At 34.2% G+C, this 12,208-nt stretch overlaps 1 protein-coding gene across 16 annotated transcripts in view; it reads left to right on the forward strand.

The window, feature by feature from the left end:
• Positions 1-12,208, forward strand: part of LOC149409528 (serine/threonine-protein kinase MARK2-like) — a 357,017-nt gene that overhangs the window by 262,291 nt on the left and 82,518 nt on the right. The gene's annotated exons all lie outside the window — the stretch shown is intronic.

The raw sequence follows: 12,208 nt of genomic DNA on the forward strand, positions 1-12,208 counted from the left end.
GTCTCGAAAGAAGACAGTGGTGTAGTGTCATATCGTATGACTCCTGAATTATCGATTATTTATTATTATTTGTATAGTACATTACATAACAGATAATGTACTCCCAATGAGTTGATTCAAACATATTTAGAAACGAGACCATGTGTTGAGATAACGGGTCACTTTACCCGTTTTCTGTGACAATTTGTGATGACGCGTATAACAGATGAAAAAAAAATCTTTTTGCCGAAAAAAATTACAAAAATAAATAAATCGAAATGCTCTGGTTAACCAATTTTACCAGTTTCCCGTTTGTACCAGTCATTTCCGGACACAGTGTTTCTATACCTATTCTATTTTTATTTTATTCATTCAGTATGAGTGAAAAAAAATAATACTCCTATATCGATTACAATCTATTTCATTTGAAGATATGAAACTAACCTGTAGAACGTTGCGAATTGATTTTTTTTTCAAAGCACCATTATTTCCTGGCATCTCTGTTCAATGAATCACCTACTCCAATATTCATGCGATCAATAATTGATTTTTTCAGGTACATAATGAACATACTTCAATCATTATAAATTATCAATTCGATTTTCGTAACGATTTAAAAAAAAAATTTTTTTGTACAATTCTTATCTCAAGAGTCTTTTGTTATCTGATAGTAGTAATAATTGATAAATAACCCACACGTTTTAAATTTAAACAGCGAAATACATAGGCCTGCCATGGATTTTCAGTTATAGGTAATGCAGCCACCTTCCTCTTCACCATCTCTTTCCCCTCCCCACTAACATTAGCCTCACAAGCAACCGCAAATGGCGCGAAACGACTCTTGCAGTTGTTTCAGTCATTTCCCGCAATTCGTGGCTCGGTTCGCGTTTCGTTTCGCAAATGTATACTTACGATAAAATGCGTTTGTGCAATGACCATAAAATAGATAAGAAAAATGAGATAGATCTGTATTTTAATTTTACCACACTGTTAACAGCGCGCTATTTTAATTCTGTGTTTTAAAATCCACCCTTTCGAATTATTATACTATAATTATAGAGTGGAAGACTCTCAGTATCGCCCTGGTGTAAGATAACCATTCAGAATTGAAAAGTTGCTTAAAATGGCTTAAGCCGTGTTTGGTGAACAGTTATAGGTACTTACAATAGCTAGGTACTCCTCCACCTTCCTATTCCCCATCTCCTTCCCTTCACAATATACCGTAGTTGGGGATGCCATAGTCTCACAGGCTCCAGACGGTTGGGACCAGTTGGGACTCTTGTGCGGTATTCATATAAAAAAAATACTGCCCAGTAGCGAGTCAGAAATGAATTCCACGGGACTTCTGTTATAGGATATAGTTCATACAAAACAATAGTAATATTTTGCAAGAATCAAATGATTATTTTCTGTGATTAGCGTCTTTTATCTAGTTATTTATATAAGTCGATTATTAAAGATGTTACTTTTTATATTAACTGTGATTTTTTTATTTAAAAATATTTTTGCTACATCTACGAAATTATATTTTAAGCCACAAACGTTGAAACGCCTAGTTGTATTTTGTATCCAGGTCGCTTATCTCTGATGTATTGATGTGATAACATTCCTTTGTATTTTAGATCTGTAGAAAAATATAAATATATAACGAAAAGACCAACAGAAAAATTTTTCATATAGGTATCTGATTTAATATATTGGACTCGTAGAATAATCAATAGATGTCTCACATAAAAAATGCATGTCTTTATCCATGACATTATCTAGATTGCGTTCAGTTAGGGAAGAATATTAAAATTATACATAAAGAAAGGCAGGCAGCCAATATAAATATGCGAACCTTTTCCTTACTGTGCTAAAAAGATCCACGCGTTCCGGCGCTGTGTAGTCAATACACATCTCAAAATCAGCAATTTAATATCGGAAAAAAAAATTCATAGTTAATCTCTTATGTTTATTATATTTTATACCAAAAGTGATAATAATTGTAATTTAATTACATATTTCTAATAAGCATTTACTTTGTGGCTCGTCATAATTTACAATAAAAGATATAAATTTGTTTTAGACCACTTTAATTTTAATTGTTACCTACCGGTTTCGGAAGCACCCTTCCTTCGTCAGGAGAATATTAAAACTAACCTATGATACAAAATATTGACAGATATATTAACAAAAAATATAATTTAGGTGTTTGAGTGGGAGGTTAACAAAGGGGACGGGTAATTGCGGGAATTCCGGCAATAACAGAGCGATTTACTGTAAATATATCTAGAATGGGACTAAACGATAAATTAATTTGGTTATTCAATATACTAGCGTTATTATTTAGGGATTTTTTGATTTCAAGAGCTTCTAAGTTATCCAATCTTTTGCTTTTATTATTACGGTGAAGAATTTTAACCCCTGCGTCCTTATTAAAAGTTTTAGAGAGGTTGTAGATATAAATCAAATCATAATAGAGATATAAACAATAGAGACATAACATTATTCACAAACCATCAGAGAAATATTTTTTATGGACCTCTTGTATTTGGTAAGTTCGCAACTGAAAATATCCACCTTGGATAATACGCTATTGTAATTATTGCATAGTCTTTTCAGAGTTATTAAAGTTATTAAAAGCAATGTGTAGTAAATACATACCACAGATAGGAAAAGTTAGAAAAAGAAGATGATGTTGCTAGTTCTTAGTCGAAATATGATATAGTTAAATATGACCGAAAGGGAAAGGTCGAATTAGCTCAGTGGTAAAGCAAAGTCCCGGCGAGGCCGAGGTCCTGGGTTCAATTTTCGTTTGAGTGTCGCTAATATTGTGAGTCAGAACTATATTTAAATTTGTCCGATGCACATAATTCATTAATTATCAATATCATTTCATTATATGCACAGGTAGCGGAATACATTCAGCATAATTAAATTAATTCATTACTGATTCCGAGTGGATTCTCGGAAAATTATGGTAATTCGCAATAACTAACTAACTACTTAGGCAGCCTTGTGAAAAGTTCACAATATTCATAAAAAAATGTGAAGTGGATGTTTCCGCAGTTAAAAACAAATAAATAATAATACTTTATCCGTCAAGTAGCGTGATAGGTTGATAGATTTTCCGATAAGACCATAGATAATATTATGTTATTTTATCTGGAGGAATTGTCGTAATAAATTCGATTGCAAATTGAAAACATAAAATCGAAATTATTTTATTTTAACCCTTTCAGACCTGAATTGTACTGGCAGTAGTAGAACAAATTTGAAATATTAAATATGCTACGTTGGTTTTTACACGTCAGTTTTTTTTCATCGCTGTTAATGACTTTATATCACGTTTTAAATGTACGTTGAATTGTCATTGTTTTGAGGGTTGCATGATAACTCAACACACTTTTAAAAAGTGATAAAAAGTCATTAGAAACGATGAAAAAAAAAATTTAAACCTAACCTAACCTACTTAACCCAGTTAATAAAGTTTTTTTTTCATCACTTTCCACGACTTTATATAACTTTTTAAAGATGTGATGAATTATCATTTTGATGATGGTCACCGTTTTAAATTATCATGGAACCGAAAATATCGGTTTCTGTAATATATGGTTTTATTAATTTGACGAAATTTCTTTATATAAAATATTTGTTTTTTTCTGTGTACCAGGTACACAGAATTCGGTTTTATAACCGAAGTAATGATGATTTTGACTTTAGTGTATTTGCTAAATAATATTATGATAATCTTTGTAATCATTTCATTGGTGGTAGGTGATTCACGCGGATTAAATTAATGTTTTTGGTTACTTGGATTTTGTTGACCTTGACCAAATAAATCGGGAATATGATGTTGTACAGGTTCGTATATATGCCGATAATGTATTAATTATATTTACCTCATCTTTGATAACGATATGTTTCTCTCTTTTAAAAAAGAAAGAAACATTCTTAGGCTTAGTAGAACACTTCTTCCACAGGGATACGCAATTGTCAGATACTCGACGGTTGAAGTATGTTTGTTGATTACCACTATACATCTGTGCGGACGTTCGCACACAGACACGTTGTCGACATTTTTTAAACTCGTCGGCGACGCCAGTCTCCCGCGACCAGCCGGACGAGATTGTTCTCACTCACGTAGTCGAGACTTTAAATATGGCGTTACTTGTGTCAATACAAAAATTACACATACCTATTCAATACGTAAACTATACACTTAAAATACATTCCCTAGAAAACAGAAAAAAATAAATGACCTAACTTTTTTATTTAAGATTATTAACTCCAAAGTAGAATGTTGTGAACTCCTGCAATTCATAGATTTCAGAGTACCTACTCGAGCAACTAGGCAAAATATATTATTCTGCAACAATAACTTTATTATCAAATACATGCACCTATTTCTCGCTTTCACACACTTGGAAACAAATTCACCTCAAATATCGACATACATATTTAATATAAGTTTGCCTTTATTCAAGAGATACCTGAATGACATTTTTATGTAGCATATTTAAAGAGCGATTGCGTATATTTGTTGTTTTATTGTAGATATGTTGTAAACTTAAAAAAATGTTATTTTTGTGTTGATGTTTTAAAAATAAAAACCTTCTGTTGCAGTAAATTATATAAAATATGTAACATGTAAAAGCCCACCAGGGCGTTTAAATTAATATATAAATACATTTTTTAACAATGCATGTGCTTTAGGTCAATACTAGGAACAAAACATTCAATAACGGATGACAAGATATAAAAATAACAGCTACAGCAACTGTTTCGTTATGACGTTTGCCATTTTTCTGCCACTATCAGATTTGTGCGCGACACGTTATTTACGGCATGAGTACACAACATGAGTATCGGATACTTGCGTATCCCCTTGGAAGAACGGCCTAACCTTAAAGTAGGGGTTCCCAACCCTATGCCCGCGGGCACCATGGCGCCCGCGGAACGATTCGTATGTGCCCGCCACTATTCGAAAGTGAAATCATTTTTTCACAAACATCAATTAAAAATGTGAATTATTTTTATTTATTTGTTAGAGGTTTAATTTTTTTGAGTGCCTAGGTTTATTAAATACGTTCGTATGTTTGCGATATTGTATATATGAGTGGTTCCTTTGCAAAACTTGTCGCAGCGAGCGTCTAGCGGCGAGCCAGACTGCACTCTTCACGCTAGCCTGGAACGGAGAGTTTTATTTGCACATCACTCCTTGTACACGCAGAAAACCCGAAGTGAACGGACGCCATGAACGTAGCCGATGAACGCCGAAGGCGCCAAAACACATGGCACATGTAGAAGGAGTGACGTGCAAATAGCATTCCCCGCCTGTCATTTTGATTGCGATTGCTGCCCCGAGTTTGTCGATCAAAAATAGGTGGTGCCCGCCACCCTATCGATATTTTAGAATGTGCTCCAGAGTACAAAAAGGTTGGGAACCCTTGCCTTAAAGTGTTTGAATTTTTTCCGATAACTGCATTATATGAAAAATGATGATGCCTTAGCTATTGAAATTGTGATGACTTGGCAATCGAAACCGCGACCCAATCGTCAGTCAATCCATTTTTTTTAGTTTCAAAAGATATTTTAAAATGGATGTAGAAGTTAATTTCCTATTTCCACAAAATCTACAGTACCTACCGACGCCATCGACTGCAAAGTTAAATCTATCAAAAATGTATTTTCCGTTGAATTCTTTGTTTATTATTTTAACATGTATCTTCTGTCTTTTTCGTTTTCATACGAAACGTGTGAGCAGGAAGTTGACGAGCGTCGATGACGTGCTTACGACCTCTCTGGGACTACTGTACATAGTTCTTACAAAAAAGCAAAACTTGATGTTAAGTATTTTTTTGTGTTTAGTCAGCATTTACAAATTATGAATGTTACATTATACTCTGTTTTTTGAACTAATATTCAATTAATCAAAGAGCCTGTATGTGAATGAAGCAAGGAGTATGTGATAAGATTTGATAGCAACAAGAAGGTGTTTATTTTTAGCTCTCCATCTCAATGTGTTATTTTTAATAAATTAAACACTGTTACGTCATGATAATTGTTTTTTAATTGAGCGGTGAATCAGGAGATTCGATCAACGGCTCTCAGCACTTGCAATTAAAAAAAAATACAAGTACTAAATATGAGATTCATTCAAAGAAAATAATATATACAGGGTGTCCGTGGGTAAAGTGCGTTAACTTCGGGAGGTGATTCCACATGATGGTAGAAGTAAAAAAAGTAGGCAACAACCTTTCGCTGCAGAGCTTCTTGAAGGCACTGCAGCGATGTCTATATTCAAATAGACAGTGGTATTTCATCCCCAAGTTTTGATGATAAATAGCTGTAACTACCCTCAAATACAGCAGTTTGTTTTATTTCTGTGGAGAACGAGTAAATGGTCTCTTTGGCGTTTACTGTGTGTATGTCAAAGAGATACCCAAGAACCTTCGGATTCATAATACTGTATAACAAAATAGGTGGAAGAAGTCGGGGACACCCTAGGAAGACATGTCGCCATCCAATAATGATGAAATACTCGGTCAGGCCAATAAATTGTCTGTTTAATCTAAAACTATACTTAATTTTCATTAAGGTGTGTAAGATATCTTTGTTATTTTCATTAAGTTTTTTTAATGTTTATTTATGGTTTTTCTGTTTATTTAGGTTTTTTTCTGATTATTTATGATTTTTCTGTTTATTTATGATTTTTCTGTTTATTTATGTTTTTTCCGATTATTTATGTTTTTCTGTTTATTTATGTTTTTCTGATTATTATGTTTCTTTCTGTATGTGGAAACATCAGTGATTAATGCAACATGTGAAATGTAATTATTTATATAAAATTGTAAAACTATTTGTTTCCCCAATAACACTAAAATAGAATAAAAATTAATAAAAACACTACACGATGTATGAATGTGGAAAGGGGTATGTCACAAAATAGATTTTGTGGCGTCACACCCTCTCCGTGTACCACTGCGGGGAAATGACGTGATGGCTAGTTAGTAAGACCAATTGATATCATTTTGATAAATACTCGCGTAAAGTCCTGATAAAATATAATTATTAATTATATGTCACTTGATTTTATCGAAAGCAGGGATAGAGATATCTATATCTTTATTTTCCCCGAAGAATAAATGCACACCGTGACAGACTCATGGCCGCTTTAACCAGTTTAGTGTCTCAATCAGCGAAAAATTATTTAAATTGCGATACTTGTATAATCTCTAAATAGTTTAAAATAATCAGTATGTTTGTGCGCTCATTTCTTTTAAACTGCAGAACGCATTTTGATAGGGTTTTCACTATCATTTAGATTATTTCTTCTGGAAGGGTTATATATATAATACATGCATGTTATATTTATAGAAAGTAGAGAAATGTCGATGTTTTGAAATATAGTCGTAAAAAAATATTTTCGTGCTTAAATTGCTAACGCTGGCTAAACCTTGTCATGCGATATATCAAAATGATGTATTACGGAATTGTATATCTTAAAAAGGCCTACAGAAATGTCTATATATGTGGTATGTGTCTATCTCCTAAGGATAACCCCTAGCAACGCCGGGTACACGTCAGCTAGTCATATTATATTGTGTTACACTCACAGACATAGGAATTAATAGACGAGAAGATAATGGCGAGGGGTAAAATCAACTGTTGAAGAACGAAGGGCGTAAGACTGACTGTGATTCGTCAATAAATCAATCTGACAGTAAATAGGCATCTCGCATTATAATATCACCATTTACTTCTTAAAAGTAAAATATGCTTTTGAATGAATAGACATTTTTACATGGGAGCGCAAATTACTCGCCACGTTATGAACTAATTTGCGAAGTCCAAATTCGTCAAAGTAAATTTCTTCTGTTTGCAGAGTCGTAGTTAGTTTAAGTATTTAGTTAAGACACTTTTATAAATGTTCATAATTTTCTTCCCAGCAACCAACCAGCTTTGTGTTTCGCGTCCAGACGTTTCTCGATGTGATAGTAACAACTGATTCATATTATACGATGTGAATATGCTTAAAATAAAGTAAAATAATGCTTATATATGGAATGTAATACGACAATTGGGTTTATTCTCTTTTTCACATCTATTTTTACAAGTTTTCATAGTACAAGTCAACATTTTGCCGTGTTATTTCGTAAAATGAACCGATGATGCCTCGACCATAGTTCGCACAAGAATGATGACGTCACGTTTTCCAAATTTCACTTGAGGCCATACGCGAGCACAGCCGGCTCCAATGGAACCGGTATGGGGAGTGGGGATAATACGCTTTTAATCACTTAGGGCAGGTCTACTAATATTCATATGTCTATGGTTACACTAAAGGAAGTAATAAGAAATAATAATATTATTATTTCAAGATACCTGTACCCCGTCACTTGCTGTGGCTCAGTATGTCTGTGCAGATAGAGAAAAAATAGCTCGTGTTGCTTTAACGTCCAACAGATGGTGTTTTAGAAAAGCATGTTTATCCAATTGCCTGCCACAGGTTACATCTATACAGGGTGTTAAGGCACGTACTTGACTTACTCTAACCAGTAATTCCTGACATTATTTGGAGCGAAAAATGTAAGTGAAATTTTGGAAACCAGTGACTTTTTTTTTCTAAACGAAAACAAAAAAAAACTCTCATTACTGGGAATTCCGCCTAGTAATCGACCAAGCCCTCACCACGATCCTAATTGTCTAATATCTACTGATTTTTCATCTTTTTAGTTGAAAAAAAAACATAAAAAATGTCACCGGATACCAAAATTTCATTTACATTTTTTACTCCCAATAATGTGAGGAAATACTGGTTAAAATAACTCAAGTACGTCCCTTAATGTCAGGAATCACTAGTTAAAATAAGTCAAGTACGTCCCTTAATGTCAGGAATCACTAGTTAAAATAAATCAAGTACGTCCCTTAACGTCAGGAATCACTGGTTAAAATAATTCAAGTACGTCCCTTAATGTCCGGAATCACTGGTTAAAATAAGTCTAGTACGTCACTTAATGTCAGGAATCACTGGTTAAAATAAGTCAAGTACGTCCCTTAATGTCAGGTTCACTAGTTAAAATAAGTCAAGTACGTTCCTTAATATCCGGAATCACTGGTTAAAATAAGTCAAGTACGTCCCTTAATGTCAGGAATCACTGGTTAAAATATGTCTAGTACGTCCCTTAGTGTCAGGAATCACAGGTTAAAATAAGTCTAGTACGTCCCTTAATGTCAGGAATCACAGGTTAAAATAAGTCTAGTACGTCCCTTAATGTCAGGAATCACAGGTTAAAATAAGTCAAGTACGTCCCTTAATGTCAGGAATCACTGGTTAAAATAAGTCAATTACGTCCCTTAACACTCTGTATAATATATAGGTATATAAAAACACACGCGTATTCGAATGCAACATTGTGTCAAAATTTCAAAGCAATCCGTGAAGAATTTTCGGAGATTTAAGATTTTGAACAAACGGACATTTGTATTTTTATTTATATAGATAGATGGTTGCATTATCATTCTTCTATTATTATTTACGTAGAAACTTCCTATCATTTGATAGTGAGTCACGAATTTATAATGTATTACGCGATGTTGCCGCTGCGATTCGCTCTGGCAACTATGAAAATCCTAATTATCTACAGAGTTGCCGTTATTTCTATCTTTTTTTATACTCCCAGAAGGTACCTAGTAATTTAAACGCTTTTTATTTATTTGCAATAGTGATTAATGCTGCCGTAGAAACAGCTGCAACCGACAAAACACTATCGCCGACAGATATCGACATCAGAAAAGAAAATTCTAGTGAAATTTAAAAAAAATATCACTTTAAAGGTACATACGATAAGAACTTAATCTAAAACCTTTAAAATAATCCTATATACTAATTTCAGTTGTCTGTGCTGTTTTGTAGTCCTGCGTAAAATCTGGTTAAATGAACCAAAATTTGCTTTGATTTTAAGTGTTGTTTTCAATTTTTTTTACAGAAGTAAGTATCACCGTACACACAAACCTACCTACGATATATTTTCTTAACATAAAATTATTTTAATTTTAAATTTCAAAATAGGAACTGATTAGTCGAGAATTCAGACTATCAAGTGATCTGTATCACGCGTTTGTGCTAGTAACTAATATAATTTTGAAAAATTGCCCATTTCTTGCTAATAATTTGACGTTAGCAAGACAAAATGCTGTTTCTCAGAGACGTTTGGCAAGAACACATCACTTATCGGAAGGGTGGTATCGTTTTCACGAGGCAAAAAAATCTTACTTTAAATTTTTTGTAATATGGTCGAAACGTTGCAATTTCGTTCATCATATATTCTGATTTGTTCACTGCGATCTTATCTGCCTACGCTTGGGGAGGCCAGATATTAGGTACTGTATTTTATGACGTCATAGTTGCCATTTAAAACAAACCAAAACCGCCGACTTATTAAATACTAGACGAACCCTCTGCCCAAGAATTAATCTACGATACAACATGATATTAGAAAGATCGTCGATTAAAAAAACAGTGTATAAAAAATAAATTATATGAAACCACTCAAAAGTCCCAACTGCTCACAACCGTCTAAAGCCAGTGAGACTATGGCATCCCCAGTTGGGGCGGGAAGGAGATGGGGTAAAGGAAGGTGGGGAAAAAACTGGTTATTCAGATTATCTCACGAAAACGCTATACAAATAATCCAATCATCTTTATTATTTTTATTATTGATGTGATTTTTTCACGAAAACGGCGCCATACAAATAATCCAACTATTATTGTTGTGTAGAACTAATATAAATCGATCGTCTCTAATTGGCCTCGCCACAGTTTAATAATGCCTTCCAAAGGCGAAACAGCTGTCACGCGTAATAATGATTACACCGCTGAACTTGTTTGTTATAATTAAACGTTTTTTTTTAAATAAATGAAATAATAACGTTATGAAATGACATCTACAGGGTTTTCCAATAGGAGGTGTTATTTTGAATAGCCCGCTTTTTCGGTAGATGTTACTTTTGAAGCTGTCATTTTTTGACATTTGACAAGTAGAAACTACATCATTAATAAAAATAGAACGATAAACTCTCCAACAACGCATTGCAATTATTAAAATTCACTTGAGTGAATGAAATGCAAATCATCTCGAGTGATGAGGCCCATTTCCACCTCGGTGGCTTCGTCAAAACGCAAAATTGTCGCATCTGGGGCTCGGAAAACCCAAGAGTTATTGTTGAAAAGCCTCTCTATCCTCACCGTGTGACTGTTTGGTGCGATTTATGGTCCGGCGGAGTCATTGGACCTTACTTTTTCGGAAATTAGGCTGGAGCAACAGTTACGGTGAATGGATTGCGCTATCGAGAGATGATTAATGATTTTTTATGGCCGGAATTGGATGGTATTGATCTGGACAACTTTTACTTTCAACAAGACGGCGCTACGTGCCATACAAGCAACGAAACCATTGATCTTTTACAATTGAATATCAAAATAACACCTCTTATTGGAAAACCCTGTATAATAAACTTAAAATTGCAAAAAAAATGACAAAGGCAGTTTACCCTTGTCGGAATTTGAACACGCGATCATTTGGCCCAGAGCCGAGGATCTCGCCGCTCTGTCAAGGACGTCAATTTATGAGTTTCTGCCCCAATCTCTTGTAATCTAAACCGGTGGCCCTTAAACCAAAAGGTGCGCTAAAATCCGCCCTCGATCTGCATAATATTGTATTACTCATATTAGTTTTACCGCCCACACCATGTCACCCGAACTAGATACACCTAGCAGTCAGCAGTTAGGTACCGGCTATGTAATACTAACTTCCCCCAGCGCTGACATTTCACAGTTAGGTAGGTACCCATTTCCGGTCACGTGACACTGAAATCCTCTCTACACTCAAACCCCCCTCCTCACACAACCTGCAGCCCTCCCAACAAACTTCCCCACACGCTGTAACCTCGGACAGAAAGTCAACCAGCCACCTTGGTACGTCGTCAACCCGGACACCATTATTATATTTAACTAAATCAGCTTATTTTAATACTGTCTTTATGCACTGCAATAATATAATGTAGTTTTCCCTGCAGTTGTCGTACATATAGGTAGGTATTCAAATTCTGCAATTCTTTATTGGTAGGTATTCAATTACTGCAATTCGTTAAAGGTAGGTATTCAAATTCAAATACTGCAATTCTTTATGGGTAGGTAGGTATTCAAATACAAATACTGCAATTCTTTATGGGTAGTTATTCA

Source organism: Hesperophylax consimilis, chromosome 30 (assembly GCF_061612785.1).
Source record: "Hesperophylax consimilis isolate HC1 chromosome 30, BYU_Hcon_1.0, whole genome shotgun sequence".
NCBI classification, from domain to species: Eukaryota; Metazoa; Arthropoda; class Insecta; order Trichoptera; family Limnephilidae; genus Hesperophylax; species Hesperophylax consimilis.